The sequence below is a fragment of the Sus scrofa genome, chromosome 13 (genome assembly GCF_054392235.1).
Source record: "Sus scrofa isolate SSC_HxYL_T2T_F1_AM1 chromosome 13, Sscrofa_HxYL_maternal_Yorkshire_Landrace_v2.0, whole genome shotgun sequence".
Taxonomy (NCBI): Eukaryota; Metazoa; Chordata; class Mammalia; order Artiodactyla; family Suidae; genus Sus; species Sus scrofa.
In genome coordinates, this window is record NC_139395.1 from 138,353,950 (window position 1) to 138,380,387 (window position 26,438).

Here is a 26,438-nt window from a genome sequence, read left to right on the forward strand (position 1 = left end):
GATGGTGAAGAGAGAACCTGGGGTTTATTTAAATCTTGGCTCCACCACTTATCAGTAAACTCCAGCAAGTTACTTAAGCTCTGTGCCTTGGTTTCCTCATTTGTAAAATAAGGACAATAACAGTACTGACTGCACAGGATTATGCAGATGTTACATGAGATAAACACGTAAAATATTTAGAACAGTACCTGGCATTTAAGAGTTCATGTAAATGATGGTAGTAATAGCGGGTGATGCGATTACTATCACTAGTGTTTTCTGAAAGAATTCCAAGAATTGAATGCCTTCATTCAGCAAACATTTTAATGAGAACTTTCGTGTGTGCCATGTACATAGGGCTATACACCGGAGATACAGACTCCACAGGTGCCACATGGACTTTCAAACAGCATCCAATCAAATGTGACAATATATCAGAGTGGTTACAACAGAGACGCGTACAGGATGGTGAAAAGCAAGAGAGGTCCAAGAAACAGAGAAGTAGCCAAGTCTCAAAAGGCAGACTGGAGGGCACCAAAGGAAGAGGAGAGGGAAGGTCATCCTGGGCAATGGCAAAACATAAGACTAACAAGCCTAGCAAAGGCAAGTGTATGAAAGACTTAAGTAACTTGAACCTTAGCCTGAAGATAAATGTGGATCCTTGACTTTACAACAATGGATGGGCAGGAGTAGGGGAAATAAAAGGGGAAGGAGACTGGGTGTTGATGACTACAATAATAAAACTCTCAAAGTGGGCAAAGATAGATTAAAAAACTCAAAGCATCTTACAGAAAGGATGGAACAGAGAGAATAAACCCCTAGAATACTGAGACTGGTCTTAGCTACTGATTAGATATAGAAATTTTGAGAATGGAAAGAGTGAACAAATGAGCCAGCACAAGGTGACTGTTTAGAGTAACAGGAGGATGGTGATGCAGCTGGGATCCAGGTAGAGACGGTTTGGGGGAGAGGATGCTAAGCTTAGTTTTGAAGATGCTGAGGTGAGGTACCTGTGGAACATTCAGATGGAGCCAGGTGGTGAGAGGAAAGTCAGAAACACAGGCATGCATTTGTTAAACTAGGTGAGGCTGGAGGTAGAGGTGAGCTATCACTACAGCCAAAGCCACAGAGAAAGAGAGGGGTGGATGTGCCAAAATGGATGGGTCAGGGAGAAGAGAGGCCCAGGGAGAAAGAGAGCAAATACTGCAGCCACCAACTTTTTCTCAGAACCACAGTGCTATTTTCATCCTCATCGGTCTTGTCAATAACAACTTTTTCAAACATTCTGATGTTCTTTATTTATATACCATCTGTTTCACAAATATTTGAGGAAGCTTATGCTAAAGACATACAATAAAACAGCAAAATAAAAATGAAACAAATAAATCAAAGCAAGAAAATATGGTATTAGATTAGAAGATCAGACAGGAGCAGGTTGGGGGAGAAAATGAGATTCGAATACAATTACACAGGCCAGGAGTTCCCGTCGTGGCTCAGTGGTTAACAAATCTGACTAGCATCCATGAGGATGCAGGTTTGATCCCTGGCCTTGCTCAGTGGGTTAAGGACCCGGCGTTGCCGTGAGCTGTGGTGTAGGTCACAGACGTGACTTGGATCCTGCGCTGCTGTGGCTGTGGCGTGGGCCAGCAGCTACAGCTCCAATTTGACCTCTAGCCTAGGAACCTCCATATGCTGCGGGTATGGCACTAAAAAGAAAAAAAGAAAAAAACAAAAAACAAAAAACAAAAAACAATTACACAGACCAAAGGGGACTACAGAGTTGTGACAGTAAAGCTACAACTTTGGCCCCAAGTTCCTAGAGGCATAAAAAGAGAAACAGCTACCTCCATAAGAAGAAACTATACCCTTTTACCTGATTTGCTCAAGACTGCCCAATTAAAAGGCAAATGGCTTGGGGCTGGCATATGTACACTTGGTATACAGAATGACTTGTCCAATGGGGTCCTGCTGTACAACACAGGGAACTCTACCCAATATTCTGTGATTATCTACATGGGAAAAGAACCTGAAAAAGAATGGATATGCGTATATGTATAACTGAATCACTTGGTGCACAGCAGAAATTATCACAACACTGTAAATAAACTATATTTCAATAAAACTCTGAAAAATGGAAAAAAAAAAAAGGCAGGTGGCTTCTATTCTACCAAGCTGCTTAACATGCAAATATTCTTCCACATAGTTAGCATCCCATTATCAGCATGGAATGATAGAAACGGACCTGAACAATGAATCAAGAAACCTAGTCATTAGAGTACTAGCTCTTCTGCTAACTGCAAACCCAAGGCAGATCATTTAAATTCTCTGAGCCTCACTTTCTTGACTATACATACAGTAGGTGCGGTTCACGGAGCCAGGGTCAACAATACAGAGCTTTTGTGCTATCATTCTTCAACCCAGCATACCCTGACAGACATTGACAATTAATCACAGAATTTTTTTCTGCTGAATCCCGAAGAGACCGCAAAATCTCGCTCAACAGTGTCCTAAGAAACCACCAATGAGTCAACATGGGCATTCTGACCCTAGAGGTACTTTAGAGTACCTCCAGTGCACTCATGCTATCATGCATACTATCGTGCAGTGAGCGTGGTCTCTGGCATGGCTTGTGGCATCCTTTCTGAATGAGAAATGCTGAGGGGGGTTGACTAAAGCTGCTAAGGCAGGCAGATATGGAACAAAACTCCTTTTGGAGTTATTTTTAAACTGCTAAAAATACTTGGAAATATTAAAATTAAAACTCACAGGAGTCAAAATACACCGCTGATTAAAATAAAATACTTCCAAATGATCTACCAGAGGAAATCCAGGAAAGGCACAGCAGCAATGTACCAAGCGGAAAATCTTTAGAAGCAATTCAAATTTCAAAGACTCTTTCTTTTGTTCTATTTTAGAATTTGTAGGATGAGCATTTCTACAAATTGCTCTACACAAAAGTAGAGAGAATAGTACAACAAACTTGTGTGCACCACCACTCAGTTTCTACAATCATCAACATTTTGTCACAGGATTTAACTTTTATTTTTTGGTTGGGCGGTTTTTTTTGGTTTCTAGGGTTGTACCCACGGCATATAGAAGTTTCCAGGCTAGGGGTCTAAACCGAGCTACAGCTGCCGGCGGTATACCACAGCCACATCAACGCCAGATCCGAGGCACGTATGTGACCTACACCACATCTCATAGCAACATCAGGTCCTTTAACTCACTGAGTGAGGCCAGGGACATCCTCATGGATACTAGTTGGGTTCATTTCCGCTAAGACACAACAGGAACTCTGTCATAGGATTTAACTTTAAAAGTCAAGCCTTCTGGAGCTAGACTTCAAATTCTTATGGTAAAATACAGCTTCCTCCAGAAATACACTCACACATACATTAATGTATGGACACACACACCCATTACAAACAATAACTTTCCAAGTAATATGGAGAAACAAGCTGGAGGGATATCTGTTCTCTAGACCTTTGCTACTCAAATGGTGGTCCCTGGTCACAGTGTTGGTATTACCTGAGAGCTTATTAGAAATGCAAAATCTTGGGCCCATTTCAAATTTACTGAGTCGTAATTTGCATTCTAACAAAATCACCAGGTTACTAGTCTGCACAATAAGGTTTAAAAAAGTACTGCTCTACTCTGGACCACCATAACTGTCCCCTGCAAAGCTTTTCCTAACTGACTCAGAGGAGCCGGGCAAGAAACTGAAGTGTGAAAAATAGTGTCCATTTCACTTGGAAGAGCAATGTGCCATTAACTAAGCAAATTTAAAGGTATATAATTTACGACCTAGCAATTCCACTTCTCAATACCTACACTGGAGAAATATTCACCCATATGCTTAAGTAGGATGTTACGAAAATGTCTATCACAGCAAAAAAGAAACCTAAGTACCTATCAAAAAGTGAATGGTGAAACAAACCAGTACAGAACAGTCAGCAGAGGTTAAAGTGAATGAACCAGATCATGCAAAGTTCTTCTGAACATGTTGAGAGAAAAAAGTTGCAAAAAGTTCCCCTTAGTATAACAACATTTGTTTAAAACAAAAGAAAGCATGTGCAAAGGAAGAGCAAAGGTCTGGAAGGAGATACCAAAAGGAAATGGTGGCTACATTTGGAAAGAGATAAAGAGAACTGGGATTAGAGGTGGAGTATTGAAGGAAGATTATAATATTTTACATATTTGCTTATTTATTGAAAAGAAAATGCACTCATGTATCACATGTGGGACAAATATTTTTTAAGTGGCTCTATGATTTCTTATACCAAATGAGCTTATGTAGAGAAAATATGGTCAGAGTAAGGGTACACAAAGATGGATAGAAAGTTTAAAGACCTTTGACAAACTGCAGGTATTTAGAAATGAGTTTTGTTTGCATGGACCATTTTCTCTGTTTTCTTCAATTCATGCATACACCTGGTACAGCAAGGCATATTTTGCAAAATTTAAAAATGTCTTCAGAGTTCCCATAATGGCCCAGTGGAAACGAATCCAACTAGTAACCATGAATTTGCAGGTTTGATCCCTGGCCTTGCTCAGTGGGTTAAGGATCCGGCATTGCTGTGGCTGTGGTTGGCAGCTATAGCTCCGATTCAACCCCGAGCCTGGGAAGTTCCATATGCCGCCGGTGTGGCTCTTAAAAAAAAACAAAAATTAAAAAATAAATAAATAAAAATAGAAAAGTCTTCAAGAGTAGTATGTTCATTTTCCCGTGTACTTCATATTTCCTTCATCTGTTCACCCACTATTTGAAAACAGCTTATATATGTGATTGTTTCTATTGCTGCATGTTCTACGTTCCTAGTTTAACAGATGATGATGCACACCAGCTAAATGAATAACTCATGAGTCTAAGCATAATAATAGCTTTTAAAAATTCCAAAGAAGTAGGCAGAGCACGTATTGTCCTAATTTTATAGCCGAAGAAAGGCTCAGAAAAGTTGGATGATGTGCCCAAGGACCTTCTAGCTAGGAGGTAGCAAACCCAGACCTGGGCTCTCTTTGTGATTCCAAGTCCTCTGTCCTTTCAATTAATTATACCACACCTGCCATGCCACCATATATAAAGATGATACTCACTTATGCTTTTAGGCAATTCTTTAGATAGCTTTAGATTGGAAATTCTCATGAGAAATATTAGAATTCAAATAATATGCACACTCTGGGGATCTCATATCCAGTTATTTACTTTGAGTTCCTTTTCCAATACCTTGCCTTGACCAGGCCAAGGAGAAAAGACTGAAAAAAGTACCACCACACTCTCCCCATCATGAAGTAGAAAAAGGATGTACTCTAGCCACTCTGAGTTTTAAAGCTGTGTCTGTTCTAATGTATATGGGAAAAAAAGTATAAAAGTGGATAATACATACCCATCTCCCAGCTTCACCAATTATCATTGTCCACTAGAAAAATCCTACTGATGGAGCTCCCGTTGTGGCTCAGCTGGTTAAGAACCTGACATAGTGTCTGTGAGGATGTGAGTTCAGTCCCAGGCCTCACTCCATGGGTTAAGGATCCAGCATTGCCACAAGCTGTGGCAAAGGCTGCAGACATGGCTTGGATCTAGTGTTGCTTTGGCTGTGGGGTAGGCCGGCAGCTGCAGCTCTGATTCAGCCCCTTAGCCTGGGAACTTCCATACGCCACAGGTGTGGCTATAAAAAAGGAGAACAAACAAACAAACAAAACTAATGACAATCTGGTTGTCTATCCTTAATAAAGGAAAGTGGTCAGATACTTGGAAGCTTCTCAGGGGAGACAGTCTCAATCTAATAGGCTTTGTGAAGTTAAATGTTTTTTTAAAGTTTGAAGTTAACAGGGTTAAAAGCTCACACACTAGACCTTAGATATCAAGATAATACAACTGACTTCTCGATCCTCTTAAGCACTATGGCTACAGAAGAGCTGTTCTGGACACACATGCCTCTATTTATAGCGGCGAGCACCAAGTCTTATGGGAAAAGCTCCTAAACCATTTAAAAATCAAACTATTTTAAGCATCTTACAACTTTCTAAGAATTTTTGTTTGTTGGTTTTAACATTGTTCCCAAAAGTTGGGTCATAAATTGTGTATGTGTGCTTGCGCACGCGCGTGTGTGCCTATTTTGGGGAAATATGCAAGATGAGGTTAGTGGGTTTGAAGCATTAAAGTCTCCATGGAGAGCTCTACCAGGGATAAAATCCTGGGGGTTCACTGTATGGCTAAGAAACGAATTAGCTGCCTTAAAATGTTTTATTTTTTTTAAAAGAATTGGGCAGAATTTATATACTGTTAAAAAAATCTGAGTCAAGCACAGCTTCATTTCAAATATTAGGCATATTTCCCATAACCGTTTAAAACATATATGTACTGATGTTGGGAACTTACTAAATTTAAACCCTGACATAGCAGAGTAAGGCAAGTCCTTCCTCCTTCTTTCGGGGAGGGAAGAGTGAAAGAGATTGCCCCAGTAGAGAGGACTTTGAAAAACACCCTCTATGTGGCAGGAACTATTTAATCATGTGAGAATTTCTAGCCCTCCCCCTTCTTTTGGATGAGTGAGAAATTGTTGAAGATGTTTAAAACCTGCTTGGGATGGCATCTAACTTCCAACATTAGTCTGTCTGACTACCCCTTCTATTACACTGAAATACAACTAGGCCAATGGCACCATGTGTTTTCTTCGGTCTTAAAATGGGTTTTACTGACCATCCCATTCCTGCTTGGAATTAATCTTTGGATCATGGCTTTCTCTAATGTGCCATGTTTTGTTTTGTTTCTCATTTTTGGCTGCCCCGCAGTATATGGAGTTCCCAGGCCAGAGATCAGATCCGAGCTGAAGCTTTGGCAACACTGGATACTTAACACACTGTGCTGGGCCAGGGTTTAAACCTGTGTCCCAGCACTCCCAAGAGGCCACCAATCCCACTGTGCCACAGTGGGAGCTCCTAACATGCCATGCTTTTAAAGTTCACATTCAGTTAGGTGGTCAGCAAAAAATACTTATTCCTGGTCATTTTATTCCATCACCAGAAGCTCAGAATTGTAAATTGGTGGGCACAACTATACTGGTCTTATCTAAAAATAAATGCATGACTGAGTCCCCACAGCGAGTAGAATAAGTCAAAAAATATGAGGCGTTCCCGTCGTGGCTCAGTGGTTAACAAATCCAACTAGGAACCATGAGGTTGTGGGTTCCATCCCTGGCCTCACTCAGTGGGTTAAGGATCCAGCGTTGCTGTGAGCTGTGCTGTAGGTTGCAGACGTGGCTCGGATCCAGCACTGCTGTGGCTCTGGCGCAGGCCAGTGGCTACAGCTCTGATTAGACCCCTAGCCTGGGAACCTCCATGTGCCACAGGAGCAGCCCTAGAAAAGGCAAAAAGCCAAAAAAAAAAAAAAAAAAAAAAAAAAAGTATGTGACTTGTGGGGTTACAGGACTTCTCTAGAGGGGGGCCTACATGATAGTAGACAAGCACAATAGGCTGAGGGCTGGGATGTGGAGGTCTCTGGTTTTTCAGCTTGGTCACCGAACAGCACCCACCTGAGACTTACCAAAAGTTGTGATTATTATTTTAAATCTTAAGGAACACATATGAAGGAGTTACGGAGTAGGGATTAACCACCTGTTAGCTGTGGGCCTTGTGTTATCAAGTTACAGGCTTGACTCAATTAGTAGTTGTAATTAATTACATAATTTTTAGTTCAAGTTTAATTCCACTAAAATGTCATGGTGAAACTAGGCCATTTATGAAGGTTTATAGATAAAAAGATAATTAACAATCAGCTTGAAGGTTATATATTTGATTCAGGTTTCAAGACATGTAAGACACTTATAAGCCACGAATGGACCCTCATGTTCCGTGAACAGCAATAAAAGTAAGTGTGCCCTTCACATATATAGGTTCAGGACACTTGGACTCTTTTAAGAATGGACTCAGATCTCTGCTCTGGGAAGGCCATGGAAGGCTTAATTCGACCTTGGTCCTCAGCAGGGAGAACACAGTGGGCCTCTCCAGGACTGCAGGGAGCCCTGCAGAGGTGAACGGCTTCAGGTGGTGGGGAGCCCCAGGAACATTCTGATTGCCACGGTTAGCAAATGGAGTTCCATCCTTGAGGGCAAGACAAAGGGTTCTTAGAGACTCTAAGCCAGCAATTTATTCCAAACTCAGGGACACAAACCAGGGCTTTCACTTTGTCACTCTAACCACAACCTCTGCACCTGGTTCTTAGTGTATATCACTTTATGTGGAAATATCTCAATTTCCAAGATCTGACTGGCCAAGGTGGCTAATATTTGTTTGTGCCCAACCATGCTTCTCCATCTATGATATAAGTCTTCCCAGCAAATCCCAGTGGTCGGCTCAGGGTACCGAATGGATGTAGTTCATTCCTGTGGAATGTCAAGTCCATGTAAAATTTTTAAATATTTTTGTTATGTTTATATTAAAGCAAAAACATATATAGTGGAGTCACATCACCAGAAACACAGAAATGTTAAAAAAAAAAAAGTACAACAGGAGACGAGTGTTATGTTCACAGAGGTGACTCTGGTGGCTACCTCCTGACTCCTCTGGGGAATGTTGGTAGAAATATTTGCGGAACATTGGCCTGCTGGCTCTCTACGTTGTTTCCTCAGAGCCTAGGCTGGAATGAAAGGTCCCTCTCTCCAGACACCACTTCCAGCTCCCAGCCCTCAGGAGGCACGAATCCTTGGCACTGTCTCTTTCATTTTTCTCCACCACCCTATGCTAAGTTATCCACCGGGCTGGGCATTACTACATCAGCACTGGTTATGCCATGAAGATTTCTCCTGAACAATGAATGCTGTTTGAACAACCCCTTGTTATTTATCATCATCAAACCCTGCAACAGTGGCAGACCAACTGGTACTGGGGACCAAAGTGAGACAGGGAGAACTGGCTGAGGCGAAAAAATTGCTAATAGAAAGAACGCTGGGGTACAATGAAGCATGTGCAAAAATATCACCAGCAGAGCCAGTACCAGAAACACATGCACTAACCACCCATATGCTAGCCCCTGGGGATACAGAGATACATAAAACACAGTCCTTGCCTGTGTAGTGAGACCAGGATTACCTAAGTCTCTGACATTTCAGTGGCCTGCTATCAAAATTTGTATATCCACTGGGTCACTTTGCTGTGCAGCAGAAATTGACAGAACATTGTAAATCAGCTATAATGGAAAAATTTGTGTATCCTAGGGAGTTTACAGAGTTCCTTAGCAGTAATGAATCCAACTAGTATCCATAAGGACGAGGGTTCAAACCCTGGCCTTACTCGAGTGGGCTAAGGATCCGGTTTTGTCATGAACTATGGTGTAGGTCGTGGGCGAGGCTCGGATCTAGTGTTGCCGTGGCTGTGGTGTAGGTGGAAAGCTATAGCTCTGATTCAACCCCTAGCCTGGGAACTTCATAAGCTACAAGTGTGGCTCTAAAAAAAGACAAAAAAAAAAAAAAAAAAATTGTATATCCTAAATCCAACTTTATTTTTTTAGGTAGAATAATGATATACCTGTGTTTCAATTTAGAGTTGACTTGACTATGAGGAGTCATGCATGGAGATTTATGTCTTCACACTCCAACACCTACACTCATTTTATTGTGTCAATAACAAACGTAAGATAAAGAGTAATAAAAATTCTAGTCTAATAAGCAAGAAGCATCTGTCTGCTCTAACAGAGATTAATCACTTGACAAACTTCTTAAAGGTTAAAAAAAATTTTTTTTTTTTTAAATTTACAGTGCTATATTGTCCCTCAGTGGAAACAAATCTGACTAGTAACCATGAGGTTGTGGGTTCGATCCCTGGCCTCACTCAGTGGGTTACAGATCTGGCGTTGCCGTGAGCTGTGGTGTAGGTCGCAGACTCAGCTCAGATCTGATGTTGCTGTGGCTGTGGCGTAGGCCAGTGGCTACAGTTCCGATTCAACCCCTAGCCTGGGAACCTCCATATGCCATGTGTGTAGCCCTAAAAAGAAAAAAAAAAAAAAGTTCTATAGAGCTTGCTGTGAAAGCAATTTCTGGACTCAATGGGTCACTGAACTAGATCAGAGGTTTCATTCATTCAACTATGCTGTAAAAAAATTTAATGGATTGAAGAAAATGTTCAAGACCCTGTGCTAAATGCTGGAATAATCAGAGGTTAGAAAGACATATGTCCTGCCTTCCAGAATTCAGTCTTGGGCAGTGTTTCTCAAACCTTTATTCACTGCTGTTCCCCCAACGAGCCTACCTAGCCAGACATTTCCTCTATGTGCTCCTCCCTGCCTCCCCTCCCCCAAGAAATTTTAATACCACAGATATACTTGGTATTAAACGTGTCTGTTTATATATTGTGGCCCTTCGGTAGGCTTAAAATTACACAGTATCTAAGATTTCTCACCAATCAAGAACCAATTTCATCCCATTAGGGGCAACATGGCTATACTAAGAATTCACGGTCTAGGCTAGATGTTCATATAACCCCCCAGAAGATATATGGAAGGGGATTCCATGTATCACACAGATACACACACCCACACTTCAAAATCAAATTCTTAAAGGACCCTACGATTTTAAAAAATGCATAAGAGATCTAAAATAGGGGTCAGAAAACTTGTTCTGTCAAAGACCAGATAGTAAATATGTATTTTAGGTTTTGTGGGATACATACTGTCTCTGCAGCATATTCTTTATTTTGTTTTTGTTTTGTTTTGTTTTTACAACCCTTCAGAAATATAAAAAACCTTTCTTAGTTCAAGGACCCTACTAAAACAGGCTACTAGCCAAATCTGGCCTGTGGGCTAAAGTTTGCTGACTCCTGATCTAGAGGGATAACAGCTAACATTTTTTGAGATCCTACAATTTATAAAAAAAGAAAAAAAAAAGTAACTGTTTGTAGTATGGTGGTTGCCAGGGGCTGGTTGGAGAGGGAAATGGGGAGTCACTGTTGAATGGGTATAGAGTTTCAGTTTTGCAAGATGAAAAGAGTTCTGGAGACGGATGGTGGTGATGGTTGCACAATAACATGAATGTACTTAATACCACTGAACTGAACTCTTAAAAATGGTTAAGAGAGTAAATTTTGCGCTGTATATACTGTACCACAACAAAAATTTGTGTGATTATTTAAAGTTATTTAAAGTTAACTGTTTAACTTTCACTTAATACTCACCCCAAACCATATCAAATAGGTATCTTCATTTTATTGCTAAAGAATGTAAGGCTAACAGAGCCTGGCAACTTGCTCAAGTGACAAAGCTGGCAAGTGGAGCACTAAGGTTTGAACCCTAGTCTATCCGTTTAAAAGACTGAGCTCTCCGTGGAGTTCCCATTATGGCTTAGCGGTTAACAAACCCAACTAGCGTAAGCAGGTTCGATCTCAGGCCTCGCTCAGTGGGTTAAGGATCCAGCATTGCCATGAGCTGTGGTGTATGTCGCAGATGCAGCTCAGATCCTGTGTTGCTATGGCTGTGGTGTAGGCCAGTGGCTACAGCGCCGATTAGACTAGGAACCTCCATATGACAAAAAGACAAAAAGACAAAAAAAAAAAAAAAAAAAAAAAAAAAAGACTGAGCTCTTAGTCATTCTCAACACCAAGTTCTCATCCTTTTATTTTCTCCAACAGATATCATATCTCAAAAGGTTTCATCTGCTAAACAAGTCATTTACTAATAATTTGTTTTGCTGCTTAAAAAGTTATCCCCAGGAGTTCCCATTGTGGCTCAGTGGTTAACGAATCCAGCTAGGAACCATGAGGTTGTGGGTTCGATCCCTGGCCTTGCTCAGTGGGTTAAGGATCCGGCGTTGCCATGAGCTGTGGTGTGGGTCGCAGATGAGGCTCGGATCCTGCGTTGCTGTGTAGGCCGGCAGCTACAACAGATCCAATTAGACCCCTAGCCTGGGAACCTCCATGTGCCTCGGGAATGGCCCTAGAAATGGCAAAAAGACAAAAAAAGACCAAAAAAAAAAAAAAAAAAGTTATCCCCAAATCCATATCAACAATCAGCTTCTAGTCCATTCACGGGTCAGTCTATTCTTAAAAGATAAGCAATTAATATGATTTTATCCAAAAACCAAAGAAATGTGGCATTTGTTGGGATTTTCTCTTAGATTGTAAGTGGACTTTCCTTATCTCTGTTTCACCCCCACCTTCTTCAGTTCCTAGAACAGGGCTCAATATTTGGAAATGAGAAGAAATGCTCACCCTTCTTTACCTCTTGGTCCTTTGCATTTAGGAGACCCCCTAATATGTGAAACAACCAAAGGCAGATGAAATTGAGGATCTCTTTCGCTGCCTGAGTTTTATGATTCTGTGCCTCAGTATATGTTTTTTCCCAGTGGCATTCACTTAGTCAGTCAACCATAATTCTTGAGATCACACTATAGCACAACACTATAGCCCATGTTCTTGTGAAAACACAGAATAAAATGAAAGAGGAACCTAAAGTTCAAGTGAGTATCAAGTCCAGAACTGGCACGAAAACAACAGAAAAAAGACTTTAAAAGATTTTCAATGAATGAGAAAAAGAATCTTAACCAGTTGTGGGAACTGGATCCAATATGGACTAAAAAAGCAAAAACAAAACAAAAACAAAAACAAAACCCTGCTATGGCTGCCTGTTTATAACAATTCCCCTAAGACAATGTCTGTGTGATCTCCCTGGGCATGTGACACAAGCCTACCTCATCTCTTGACTGTATGAACTGTCCTGGACACATGACCTAGGCCACAACAATCAGAATTCTCCCTTGGGGGAAAGAGATCCTATTTCTCCCCAGATCCTAGGCATGTACAGGTTGGCACTGACCATGGTACTACCTTCCATGAAGAGGATGCCAACACTGACAGAAACAAAAGGTGAGAGGCAGAGAAAGCATTAAGGAGCCAGTTAGCTGTGTTCAAGTCCCTGGTTCTCAACATCCTTAAATCCAACCCACTTCACTCAGGTCATCCTGCAGGGTAGTTAAGTAGGCAAAATAGTACCCCTATTTTGCTTAAGCTGGATGAAGTAAGCTTCTATTACCTGCAACCAGGAATCTGAACACACCGGCTGAGGAGTCTGCCTGACCTGGAAGGATAAAGCACGTCATCCCAGAAAGTAGGCTAAAGGTAACCAGCTCTGCAACTCACCCTCAACTGTTCCTCATCCTTCTGCCACCTCGAATTTTTATCTGAGAAACTAGGTTAAACCGCTTTGTTACCAAGTGTGCTCAAATCTCTTAAACAGACAGATTTGACATAATGTACTATTTAAGCATTTTTGTTTTTTAGACAGAAATGAGTAACCCCAAAATCCTCAAATAGAATTATTTTTATCTTGAAAGCCCCTTTACATCTTATAAGATGTAATAAGAGCATCCAGAAACAAGTGTGAAAAAGGCTTTGGGCTATACTTAATAAAGAGCTTTAAGGAAACTGTTAAGAGTGTAATCCCTTCAAATAGCTCATGTAAAATATATAATCTATGGAAAGAAATCTTGCACCACAAAGAGAGTCTCAAGAAAAATTTTCAGTGCTTTCCAAACCAGTCATCAGTGCAATCCTTCTTTATTTTGCTGGTTTTGCTAATATTATCATTTTCTTACTTTTCCTTCTCATGATTTTAATTTTTTTTCATATGAAACTAAACGAAGCTATTCACCATTAAATACTCTCGATTTTACCTAAGATTGGGGAGATATAAATAGAAACAACATGCAAGTAAGTTAGTCACCAGGCACAAGGAAAACTATTAAGCTTGCCTTAATAGAAAAATCAGAAATTAATAATTAGTAGAATATCTGGGAAAGGTTTTTTGTTTTGTTTTTGCTTTTTGTCTTTTTGTCTTTTCTAGGGCAACACCCATGGCATATGGAGGTTCCCAGGCTAGGGGTGTAATCAGAGCGGTAGCTGCCGGCCTACACCAGAGCCACAGCAACATAGGATCCGAGCTGCATCTGCAACCTACAGCACAGCTCACGGCAATGCTGGATCCTTAACTCTGAGAGGCCAGGCATCAAACCCACAAGCTCATAGTTCCTAGTTGGATTCGTTAACCACTGAGCCACGATGGGAAGTCCAGGCAAAGTTTTTTTTAAAAATATCAGATTACTATTTTAAGACTTTATTTTAAAAGAAGTTAAATAAGAATCACCCTCTAATAAAAGACTGTGTAAAAGTAAACTGCCCACATTATGTTTTTTATTTGTTTTCAGAACAGTTCTGAATAATTATAAAAATCACCTGTTCATCACCGATACTCAAGGTAGGAAAAGAGATTTTGCCACCAGACACGTAGGCTAATTCAAAGTCAGTCTAGGCATTTCTTTCTTTCTCTCTTTTTTTAGGGCCGTACCCGCAGCATACAGAAGTTCCCAGGCTAGGAGTTCCCGTCGGGGCACAGTGGTTAACAAATCCAACTAGGAACCATGAGGTTGCAGGTTCGATCCCTGGCCTTGCTCAGTGGGTTAAGGATCCGGCGTTGCCGTGAGCTGTGGTGTAGGTTGCAGACGCGGCTCAGATCCCGCGTTGCTGTGGCTGTGGCGTAGGCCAGCAGCTACTGTTCTGATTAGACCCCTAGCCTGGAAACCTCCATATGCCGTGCGAGTGGCCCTAGAAAAGGCAAAAAGACAAAAAAAAAAAAAAAAAAAGAGAGAGAGAAGTTCCCAGGCTAGGTGTCCAATTGGAGCTGCAGCTCCCAGCCTACACCACAGCCACAGCAATGCAGGATCTAAGCCAGGTCTGTGACCTACCCCATAGCTCACAGCAATGCTGGATCCCAAGTTGGATTCGTTTCCACTGAGCCATGATGGGAACTCCAGTCTACGCATTTCTAAAACAGCAGCAGTTTCTAAAAACGGTTCTACCCAGACCCTGAAAGTGCCCACCAAAAAAATGGTCCTTTTTTCTCAACATTTCAGAAACTCCAAGAGAGCAGAGAACAGGAAATGAAACTGCACTGGTCCACTGCTATATTTTAAGTACCTAGTAGCATAGTGCCTGGTACATAGTAGGTGATCAACAAATATTTGGAGAATAAGTAAATAAAGGGGTCAATAAAATTCAAATTCCAGAGCTAATGAAGAACTCTACATAAGAAAGTGCTTGAGAAATTAACAAGAATGAAAATAGAGAATATAAAAGTCTCTCTTCCTTAATGTCAAACTAATTCACCAAGTACTGGGGGGATATGTCCTCTGTGCTGCACTGGACTAGTGGCTGCTGACACACATAAAGACAGTGGAGCCAGTGCATGTCAGAGTGAGCTGACATCACCCGGAGGCCCAGCTTTCACAGAACCTACCAGCTCACCAAGAGGTTCACTTTTGGTAGGACTGCTGAGGTGTGAAGAAGGGAGAGAAGACCATGAGAAACCAATGTGATTTTTTTTTCTTTTTGGTCTTTTTTAGGGCTGCACCTGCAGTATATGGAGGTTCCCAGGCTAGGGGTCCAATTGGAGCTATAGCTGCTGACACCATGGTCACAGCAACACAGGATCTGAGCCACGTCTGCAACCTACACCACAGCTCATGGCAATGCTGGATCCTTAACCCACTGAGCGAGGCCAGGGATCGAACCTGCGGACTCATGGATACTAATCAAATTCGTTTCTGTTGAGCCATGACGGGAACTCCACTACTGTAAGGTTTTAAATGCACTTAAGTAGCCTAACTAGCCACTATTAATATGAGCCATTAAAAGCTTAAAGTATCATACAAATCTATTATTCCCACAACATTGTTTCTACAGAAAAATATGTTTTAATAGGAACGCTACAGTTCCAGGAACAAGTCTCCACATTCCTAATTCCTCTTCTCTCCTCCCACTAGTGCTTTGCTTAGGCAGAAACGCAGGGAAAGAGAAGGAATAAGGGACAGCTTTGACAGTAGGGGTTCTTCTAGAATGGGAAAACACGAGAAGGAAAGGTCAGGGAGCATGTGATATTCCTACATTCATATATATGACATGGATCATTTGAGTGCTCGAAGATGGGAGTGGCTGCACCTTTCATTTTGAACCTCGATTCATCCATGCTGAATTCCACCTACTAAAGTTATTACTATTACTGCCATCTGTTTGAATGAATGATCATAGGCAAATTACTCATCGAATTATAGAAAATCCTGTTAAAAAAGCAGATCATCACTTTATTGGTCTCAATACCATCAAACCATGACCTCTCCAAACACACGAGATATACGGAATATCTAGATAATCTTGGAACTGAATATCTGCTTTTCTCAATGCCAAAAGTAGACAAAGAGATTGTATTGTATTCATTTAGTATAGATATTATCAAAGTTAAAAACAACGATCCACTAAAACTGCAAACTCTTTTATCTATCCATCCATTCACTCATAGAATACAAATTATGTGTCATTCACTACATTACACTTAGGAAAAAATATGAGACCTGGGCAGAAGGGAGGGACACACAAAGGGGACACACCCTCAACTGGTAATCAAGTGGTATTCTTTCTATTTTTTAACTTGACTTGTTAAAGTCTAATTGAATGACTAATGAGTGGAGTGGGAAGGGAAGATAAACTCCAAGTTCTATCCCATATTAAATTAGAGTTAGAGTAGAAGTTAAAAATAGATTAGAGCCACTATGACTTAGAAATACACAGGTGCAAATAAGATAAGAGTATCTGGTCACACCAAAAGCATTCCTTAAAAACCATAAATCGACCTATGTCAGTCTCCCAAGGTAATAAAAATAAAAGCAAAAAATAAACAAATGGGACCTAAACAAACTTTCAAGCTTTTGTACAGCAAAGGAAACTATAAACAAAACAAAAAGACAGTCTATGAAATGGGAGGAAATATTTGCAAATGATGCGTCTGACAAGGGCTTAATTTCCAAAACATACAAACAGCTCTTACAACTCGACAACAACAACAACAAAATCAATTGAAAAATGGGCAGAAGACCTAAATAGACCTTTCTCCAAAGAAGACATAACAGATGGCCAACAAACATATCAAAAGATGTGCAACACCACTAATTATTAGAGAAATGCAAATCAAAACTACAATGAGCTGCTATCTCAGACCAATCAGAATGGCCATCATTAAAAAATCTACAAATAACAGATGCTGGGAGAGTTGTGGAAAAAAGGGAACCCTACTACACTTTTGGTGGGAATAAAAATTGGTTCAGTAACCATGGAATATAATATGGAGGTTCCTTAAAAAACTAAAAATAGAGTTGCCATATGATCCAGCAATCCCACTCCTGGGCATAATATCCAGAGGAAACCACAATTTGAAAAGATACACCCCAGTGTTCATAGCAGCACTATTCACAATAGCCAAGACATGAAAACAACCTAAATGTCCACTGACAGATGAATGAATAAAAAAAGATGTGGTACATATATACGATGGAATACTACTTAGCCATAAAAGAATGAAATAATGCCATTTGGAGCAACACAGATGGACCTAGAGGTTATCACACTAAATCAGAAGCAGAAAGACAAATATCATACAATATCACTTATACACAGAATCTAAAATATGACACAAATGAACTTACCTACAAAACTGGAAACGGACTCACAGACATAGAGAATAGACTATGGTTGCCAAGGGGGAGGGGGATGGGAAGGATTGGATTATGTGTTTGGGATTAACAAATGCAAACTATTACATAGAGAATGGATAAACAACAAGGTGCTACTATACAGCACAGGGAACCATATTCAATATCCTGTGATAAACCATAATGGAAAAAAATATATATGAATCACTTTGCTATATAGCAGAAATTGACACAACATTGTAAATCAATTATACATCAATAAATTTCTAAAAAATCAATCAATCAACCTACAAAGAACTAGCAGTATTAGAATCTCATGATAGCTCCTGAACCCCCTAAGACCCTCTCATAAGTAGCCCACTGCTCTCCTCCTCTATCCCAGCTAAAATACTCTATTGTCCTCAGTGCACAAGGTCACTGAGGAATTGTTCTACTCTTTGTTATGGTTATCACAAACATGGCTCAATAGTCACGAAGTTATTCAGACCTCAGCATTACAAGGAGGAAAATTACAAACAGGGCCAACTAAGTGATTCTACTATTGCCTTGCTGAACTGGAGATAATCTTGCAGTTCTAAATTATTGAACAGCACAGTTATATGCCCTCCTATATTAGGAAGTGTGGTATAGCAGAAAGACTACAGGCTTTGCAGTCAGACAGGTGTTAAGTTCAAATCTAAGGTCTCTTGCTGATGGCCTTAGGAGAGTAGCAATCTCACTGAGGTCAAGGCTCCTCTTTTGAGGAATGAAGTTGCCACCATTTGCCCCACAGGGCTGTGAAAAGATGGGGGATAATCCATATAAGCAACTAGCCCAGTCAATGGCCTCTATTTTTCATACCAGGCTGTCGATACTTCCTCTCACCAAACATATCTACGAACTGTGCACATGTGGCACTCAGAGCATGTTAAAGGTAAATTTAAGCCTGTCAATCAGTCTGTGTATGCCTAGTAAAAGCAAAGCTTAAGTCTTATGTGAAACCTAAGGGGAGGGATTAACTTGGTACCAAACTATATGCTCCAAAGCTGAAAAGAATCAACTCAGCCTCTGGCAACTACCATTCTACTTTCTGTCTCCATGAATGTGACAGGTGCCTCATATAAATAATGGAATCATAGAGTATTTGTACTTCTGTGGCTGGCTTATTCCACTCACATAATGTTTCTAAGGTTCCTCCATGCTGAAGCATGTTTCAGAATTTCCTTCCTTTTTAAGGTTAAATAATATTCCGTTGTATGGATATACCACCTTTTGTTCACCCATTCATCTATCAATGGACACTCAGTAAGACAGAATTTTTTCAATGGATTATTGACAATAAAGACAAATTGGGAGGAGCAGCCTCCATCCTTGAGGCAGTGATAAAGAAGTTTAATTCCGATGCCACAGGGCTCAGTCAAAAACACCAAGAGAAAGAGCCCCAAACTCTGGGCTGGTGTCAAAGCCAGTACAGGACCCCACTCAGATCTGCAATATGACAACTCTGTAGAGTTCTGGTCCCGTCCAGAGAGCAGCAAGGCAAGGTGGACAGATTAAAATGCTCATTGCATTTTCAAACATGACTGAGTCAGCGTTGGCCAGAACAAGTTTTGGAGAACAAGTCTGCTCTCATATCACAGGTGTGTCAGGCTCCTTATCTTCACAGGCAATTGTTCCTAAACGAGTATTTCTTTGCTCAGGACTTGAACACTCACAGAATTCCAGAGGAAGGCTGGAGATGGAACAGCCCACTGTACTGCTGAGAAAACTAATAGCCAGATGGGTAGGTCACAGTGATGGTCAGCGACAGACTGAGGATAGAGCCCAGGCCAGCTTTCCATCCACCAGACTCATGTCATTCAAGTATCAGTGAACAGCCACAGTTTCTTTTTGTAAAAAAGCATTTCATAGTCCTGACTTTATGTGGAGGTCACCTCTTTTTTCTAACATTGTTTCAATTGTGACAAAATATACATAATATAAAATTTACCATTTTAACCATTTTTAAGTATACAGTTCAGCAGTATTAAGTACAGTTAGACTGTTGTGCATCCATCATCACCATCCTTCTCCGGACCTTTCATTTTCCCGAACTGAAACTTTATACCTATTAAACAATAATTCCTCAGCCTCTGGCAATTTCCATTCAACTTTCTGTCTCTATGAATCTGATTGCTCTAGGTGCCTCACATAAGTGGAATCATACAGCATTTATCCTTCTGTGACTGGCTTACTTCACTCACATATTATCTTCCAAGTACATACATGTGGTAGCGTGTCTGCCAATGGACACCTGAGTTGCTCCCAGCTTTTGACATTTGTGAATACTGCTGCTGTGAGTGTGGGTGTACAAATATCTATTCAAGTCCCTGCCTTCAATAATTCTGGGTATCTACCCAGAAGTGAAATCCTAGATCATATGGTCTATCAGTGTTATTTTGAAATGTGTCTCAAAGGAGACAAAGAAGAGACTAAATCATCCTTGTTGGTTAACTTCTTTAAGAAAATGAATGTCTTGATCCTGAGTTTAGCTTTCTTAAAAACAAATTTTATGAGAAATCTTTTAGAGGTTATAGGAATTAGAGGGGAAAGCATAGCAATGACAGTAAGGAGAATGACTTTGTATTAATGTCGGGATGTAGTATTTTTGACTTCTGAGTGTACATTTCCACAGGAAGGAGAGAGTGGTTTAGATAATCCCTAAAGTCTATGGATTCAGTGGGTTCTATGAATCTACGGAAAAACTTACTTAGAGGATTATCATGTTTCTTAATCATTCTCTATTTTGCTTCAGTTCACTTTAAATTACTAAGCGTATTAGAGCTTAAAGAACTATTTCTAGTTAAGGAACTTAGTATATTCTTGAGACAAAAGTCCCAGGGGCAGTGAGAAGACTCCTGAGCTTAAAAAGTTGAAACGAATTTCATATAATAGGCAATAATTCTCTCCAGTGGTACATTTGTTTGATAATTGCTTTAGAATCTGAAGTACAGTACATGTATAACTTGTGTCGCTATGGCTTCATTCAAGTCACTGTGAACTTCTGGTTATTTTATAGTAGCTGATATAAAACTATCAATACACACCAAGTTCAGCATCAGCAGAACCTACCTGCCAAGAAAAGCCTGCTACAACAGTTTAGTCAAAACAGCACTTTAGCGAGAGTTCCCCGGTGGCTCAGCAGCTTAAGGATCCAAACTTGTCACTGCGGTGGCTCTGGTGGCTGCTGTTGCGCAGGTTCAATCCCTGGCCTAGGAACTTCTGTATGCTGCAGGCACAGCTGAAAAAAATAAAAAAAAACAAAAAACAAAAAACAAAAAAAAAAAACCACAACACTTTAGTTACTGAGCAACAAATCATTACCCAGATTCCCCAACTGACAATGCATTCTGTGTCAAAACAGCAGACCTGACTCCAGGGAGGACACCAGCAACACACCAAACCCCAAACCCCATCTATTCTTGGGGCATCCCTAACAACCCCGACTGCAAACATTACTATCTTTCCCCAGGAAGGATTTGCAGGGGGAGAAATGTACTCCCCCACCACTTCTCCCAGCTTCCCAGAAGCTGTTTGGGTACTCACCATCTGTTTGGGTATTCACCATGAAGCACATGCTCTACTCCAGGGACAAGAAAGAAGGCAAAATGCACACAGAACTCCTCATGCCTGTTTTGTCAATCAATATTTCAACTACTTAAAATAACTTGCATGGAAGTGCTCATCGTGGCTCAGCGGAAATGAATCTGACTAGTATTCATGAGGCCGAAGGTTTGATCCCTGGCCTCGCTCAGTGGGAGGTGTTGCTGCGAGCTGTGGTGTAGGTTGCAGACGTGGCTCGGATCTGGCAATGCTGTGGCTGTGGTGTAGGCCGGCAGGTATAGCTCTGATTTGACCCCTAGCCTGGGAACCTCCATAAGCCGCAGGCATGGCCCTAAAAGACCAAAAAACAAACAAACAAACAAAACCCCCAAAAAAACCCTGCATGGAAAGCTTTTTGTTGGGTACAATTATCTATATTAATCTATTCAATTCTCCCAATCCCGTGAGTTAGGTGTGTTTATGCTCACATTGCAGGAAAGGAGGTGGAAGCTCAGAGAAGCATCTTGCTCAGAGTCACAGGGGCAAGTAAGGAGCCAGCCAGGTTAGACTGGGACTTCTGGCATGAATTCCAGTACTTATTTCCACCAACCATTTGCCCAGATTCTCACAAGCATGTGCCAGCCAGCCAACCCAAAGAGAACATCTGAAGTGCCCCTCTTAAAAACCAGGCCCTAATGATTTAACAATTAATTTGCAGCTTTTTAGTCAAGCGTGAAGTATACTGATCACATCACTTATTCTCTTACCTACATTTCTGCTAATAAGCAGAACTTTGAGGGAACTAAGGTCAAGAGGAGAAATCCTGGATCAGTCCTTTCATTAAAAAATACTTTTCAGGGATAGAAACACCCATATTATCACCACCTTCAATAGCAGCACACACTGCTTACTCCAGGGAAGTCAACTAGGGGAAAAGGCATCCATTCAAGACTTCCTTGGACATTATTAGAGACAAGTTATCCAAATCTTTCCTCTCCAAATTCTAAATGTGTATACAGTGTTAACAGTTATTACATAATAGATTCAGGAAACTGTTTCTTATGACCACATGCATTTCTCTATAGCACCAAGACCTCTGGGGGTGATGCTAGGTTGTGTACTACATTAATGCTGATTTTATTGGACTTGGAGCATAATTTTATTATTTTAAATGGCCACTGAGGTTTACAATTATTCTATCGTTGATTTTATGACATATTATTGGTCCCATCTATGATTTATTTGGTGCCAGGGCTTTGACCGGGAAGTCAGCACTCAAATATGACATTATTCCTGTGGGAAAACACCACAGGCTTTGAAACACCTGCTTTTATGACAGAGTTTTTATTAGTGCAATGCCACGAAAAATGGGAACTGTCTGCTCAATTAAACCCTGATAAAGCAAAATATAACTAAGTTTTCCTTACCCAACTTTTGGGAGAAAGAAGCATTACTTTGGATTTATTTTTAAAGCAAGCTGCAGAGGCTAATGAGTAAATTCCAAATTTCTATTCTACCCCCTACATCAATGGTTCTCAACTTTGGCTACACATCAGTATCATATGGAGGCACTTAAAAAATAACTATGCTAGTTAGTCCCCACCCCAGACCAAATGAATCAGAATTTCTGGGAATGGGCACAGGTGCTATATATATTTTTTTAATGTGTGTGTCCAGGGTTCAGAACAGTTGCTCTTAAATTTGAATGTGTATGTGGAGTTCCCGATGTGGATCAGTGGTAAACAAACCCTACTACAATCCATGAGGACACGGGGTTTGATCCCTGGGGAGGTGTTGCTGTGAACTGTGGTGTAGGTCACAGACGTGTCTCGGACCCTGCCCGATGTTGCTATGGCTGTGGTGTAGGCCATCAGCTACAGCTCTGATTAGACCCCTAGCCTGGGAACCTCCATATGCCACGAGTGGGGCCTTAAAAAGCAAAAAAAAAAAAAAAAAAAAAAAAGAAAGAAATTTTATCAGAATCACCTAACAGCCTTATTAAAACAAAGATTGAAAGAACAAATGCTGGAGAGGGTATGGAGAAAAGGGAATCCTCCTACATTGTTGGTGGGAATGTAAACTGGTACAGCCACTATGGAAAACAGTATGGAGGTACCTCAGAAAACTAAATATAGAACTAACATATGACCCAGCAAATCCCACTCTTGGGCATATATCCAGACAAAACTTTCCTTGAAAAAGACGTGAACCCGTATGTTCATTGCAGCACTATTCACAATAGCTAAGACATGGAAACAACCTAAATATCCATTGACAGATGAATGGATTAAGAAGATGTGGTATATATACACAATGGAATACCACTCAGCCATAACAAAGAACAAAATAATGCCATTTGCAGCAACATGGATGGAACTAGAGACTCTCATAACAAATGAAGTAAGTCAAAAAGACAAATACCATATGATATCATTTATATTTGGAATCTAATATATGGCACAAATGAACCTATCTACAGAAAAGAAACAAACTTTGGACTTGGAGAACAGACTTGTGGGTGCTGGGGAGAGGGGGAAGGAGTGGGATGGACTGGGAGTCTGGGTTTAATAAACGCAAACTATTGCATTTGGAGTGGATAAGCAATGAGATCCTGCTGTATAGCACAGGGAACTATATCTACTAACTTGTGATGGAACATGATGGAGGATAATGTGAGAAAAAGAATGTATATACAAGTGTGACTGGGTCGCTTTGCCACACAGTAGAAATTGACAGAACACTGTAAACCAACTATAATGGAAAAAATAAAAATGATTATAAAAAAAAATTGTATGGAGTTCCCTGGTGGCATAATTGGTTAAGGATCCAGGGTTTTCACTGTTACGGCTCACGTCACTACTCTGGTGTAGGTTCAATCCCTGGCCCAGGAACTTTCACATGGGCTCAGCCAAAAAAACCCCCATAGATTGTTGTTGGGCTCCACCTGGGAATTTCTGATTCTGTAGGGTCTGGGGTGGGACAGAAAATCTACATTTCTAACAAGTCCCCATGTGATGGTCCAAAGGACCACACTGAGAATCACTGCCCTATACTTTCTCTGGCTAAATAATTCTATATTAATTTTATTATAAAAATATTAGACCATTCCTTAATAAGGAGAGAGCTAAATTTTTAGATAGATTTTTATACTGTAAGCCAAAGAAAATAATTTTATGCTTAACTATCAAATAAAACAGATAAGTAAGTTTACCAGAATACACTGTTCCCTGAGAATTTCAGTTACTTAAGTTCAACCTGAAAAAAAAATCACACGCAATTCCATTCAACCATTAGTAAGCATCTCCCATGTGGCAACTGGGCACACACCTTGAGTAAGTCATTCCCTCCTTCCTAGAGCAGAAAACAAACTATCAAATAGGACTGCTATGTACACATCCATACAGTCACACAGTAATGAGAGGGAGCATTTCAGAGGAATGGAGATTTACCCAGGAGGGGACCTTTTAGCTGGATCTTCAAGGGGACCACACAACTGCCAGTCTTCCACTGCCCACCACACATTGTATAACACCAGGGCAGCAAACTTTCTGCCCCACCAGGGAGCATCTGGACCTTGTCCCCAGGCATTATAGGAGTGAACAAGCACTACAGGCTAATTTCATTTCCAGGCTGAAGGCAGATTCTGCATTTTCCTACCTTTGTACTTTACACCACAATTAGCCCAGCACCTATGAAAGGTATTGCTGAATACGTGGGAGCCAGTGATGAAAAAATGTAATCTGGAAAGTAAACCTAATGCCCCCCCCCCGACCCAGGGGAGCATGCAGGTAGAGAGGGGAAGTCAGGTTCAGACCACCGGTCTTTGCCTCTCTAATTAGCATCCTCATTCTAGGCTTAACACACCATAGGCATTTAAGAAGTGTTTCTGAATAACCAAATATATGGTAACACATTAAGCTGGTATTGGAATGGTAAGGGTGAAAAGAAACTGTTTTCCCATGGCTTGTTTCTGCAGATTTGGAAAGAAGAGGAAAGACCCCTCAGAGCCTAGCTCATTAATGCAGTGACTCAGGCTGCCTTCTTCTGTACCCTATGCTCTATGCCTTGCACTCTGCCTTTATCTAGATGAAGCAATGCTCTTCCGAGATGGAAAAACTTGTTGAATTCCTACTGAGTCTCAAAAACATTTTTTAAATTATTCAGACATTGTTTGACATTCAGCTGAGGTAAGTGAGAGCTGACAGGCAGTTTATTTCAAAACCTAAGGAGGCACAGAATCCCTCCTATACACCCACCAATCAGATAAGCATCATCAATGTCAATGATGTTTTGGTCTCTAAAGACCCCTGACAGAGAAAATCTCCAGAAGTAAGAGCTTTTATCAAAATAAGAACACCCCACCAACACTTTTTTGTTGTTGTTAGAAGAACCGAAATAAACACAGAAGTTAAATTTAAAGTACCCTTTGCAGTGCCAATGTAGGAGGGGTGAGCAGACCATAGGCTCTTTATCTCCCAATAGAACACAACTCCCAAGCAGCCTCTTCTACCCTACCAGCTGGATACTGGAGGTTATCATTCTATTCCTGACAAATGCCATTTGCTAGGCTCAATCCTAGAAGTTACCCACAATACTTTTTTTTAAAAAGTAAAATGTATTTACATTTTGTCCTCAAGGGAAAATGATCAAATGTTAAAAGAGCCCCTGGTTAAAGTAGGAGTGCCCTGGTAGCCCAGAAAGCCCACCAATATCTGGAGTTGGGTTCGATCCCTGGGCATGTAGGAACTTCTGCATGCTGCGGGCATGGCCAAAAAAAAACTACTATTGGTTATTAAATTCTGGTTGAATATTTCTCAAATAAAAGGACTAAAAAAGAGGCAGTTTTATTTTATTAAGCTGAGATTATTCTGATCAAAATTGCCTTCATTTTCTGTCAGTTAAGTAATAAAGGACTGCCATGACTTAAATTGAACTCTTTCTTTTGAATGGGAGGATTTTTAACCAATTTCTGTCATGTGAAAGTTATGACGGCATCATCCTAAATTCTTCCAGAATAGGATGGTACCACATATTAATTATCTACATCTCAAGGGTACTTGAAAACCTAAGATGAATCAAGATCACAGCCCACTGAATAGTGAAATATCATTAATTCTAAATGTAATAGTATAGAACTGGAATTTACCTTTTCTTTAAAAAGGAACGGACTGCTTACTCAACAAAGGAATCAATATAAATAAAATCATAAGGGGTAAATTTAAACTACTCAAGAGAATAAACTATTTATTTCAGAAGTATGTATATATAACTGATATCATGAATATAAATCATTTTCTCTGTTCAATGAGATAGTCTAGCAGGACTTCTCTTTAGGAATTTTTTGTTAGTTACTAAAGTTACAATTCTTAATTGAAAGTA

General features: G+C 40.4%; 1 protein-coding gene and 1 long non-coding RNA gene across 16 annotated transcripts in view; one reads left to right on the forward strand and one right to left on the reverse strand.

The window, feature by feature from the left end:
• The window catches only part of IGF2BP2 (insulin like growth factor 2 mRNA binding protein 2), a 164,050-nt gene that overhangs the window by 117,111 nt on the left and 20,501 nt on the right, over positions 1-26,438 (reverse strand). The gene's annotated exons all lie outside the window — the stretch shown is intronic.
• LOC146397646 (uncharacterized) lies at positions 9,709-13,835 on the forward strand. Its single transcript, XR_014824501.1, has 2 exons — positions 9,709-11,363; positions 11,757-13,835. It is a non-coding gene; the product is annotated as an uncharacterized LOC146397646 (long non-coding RNA).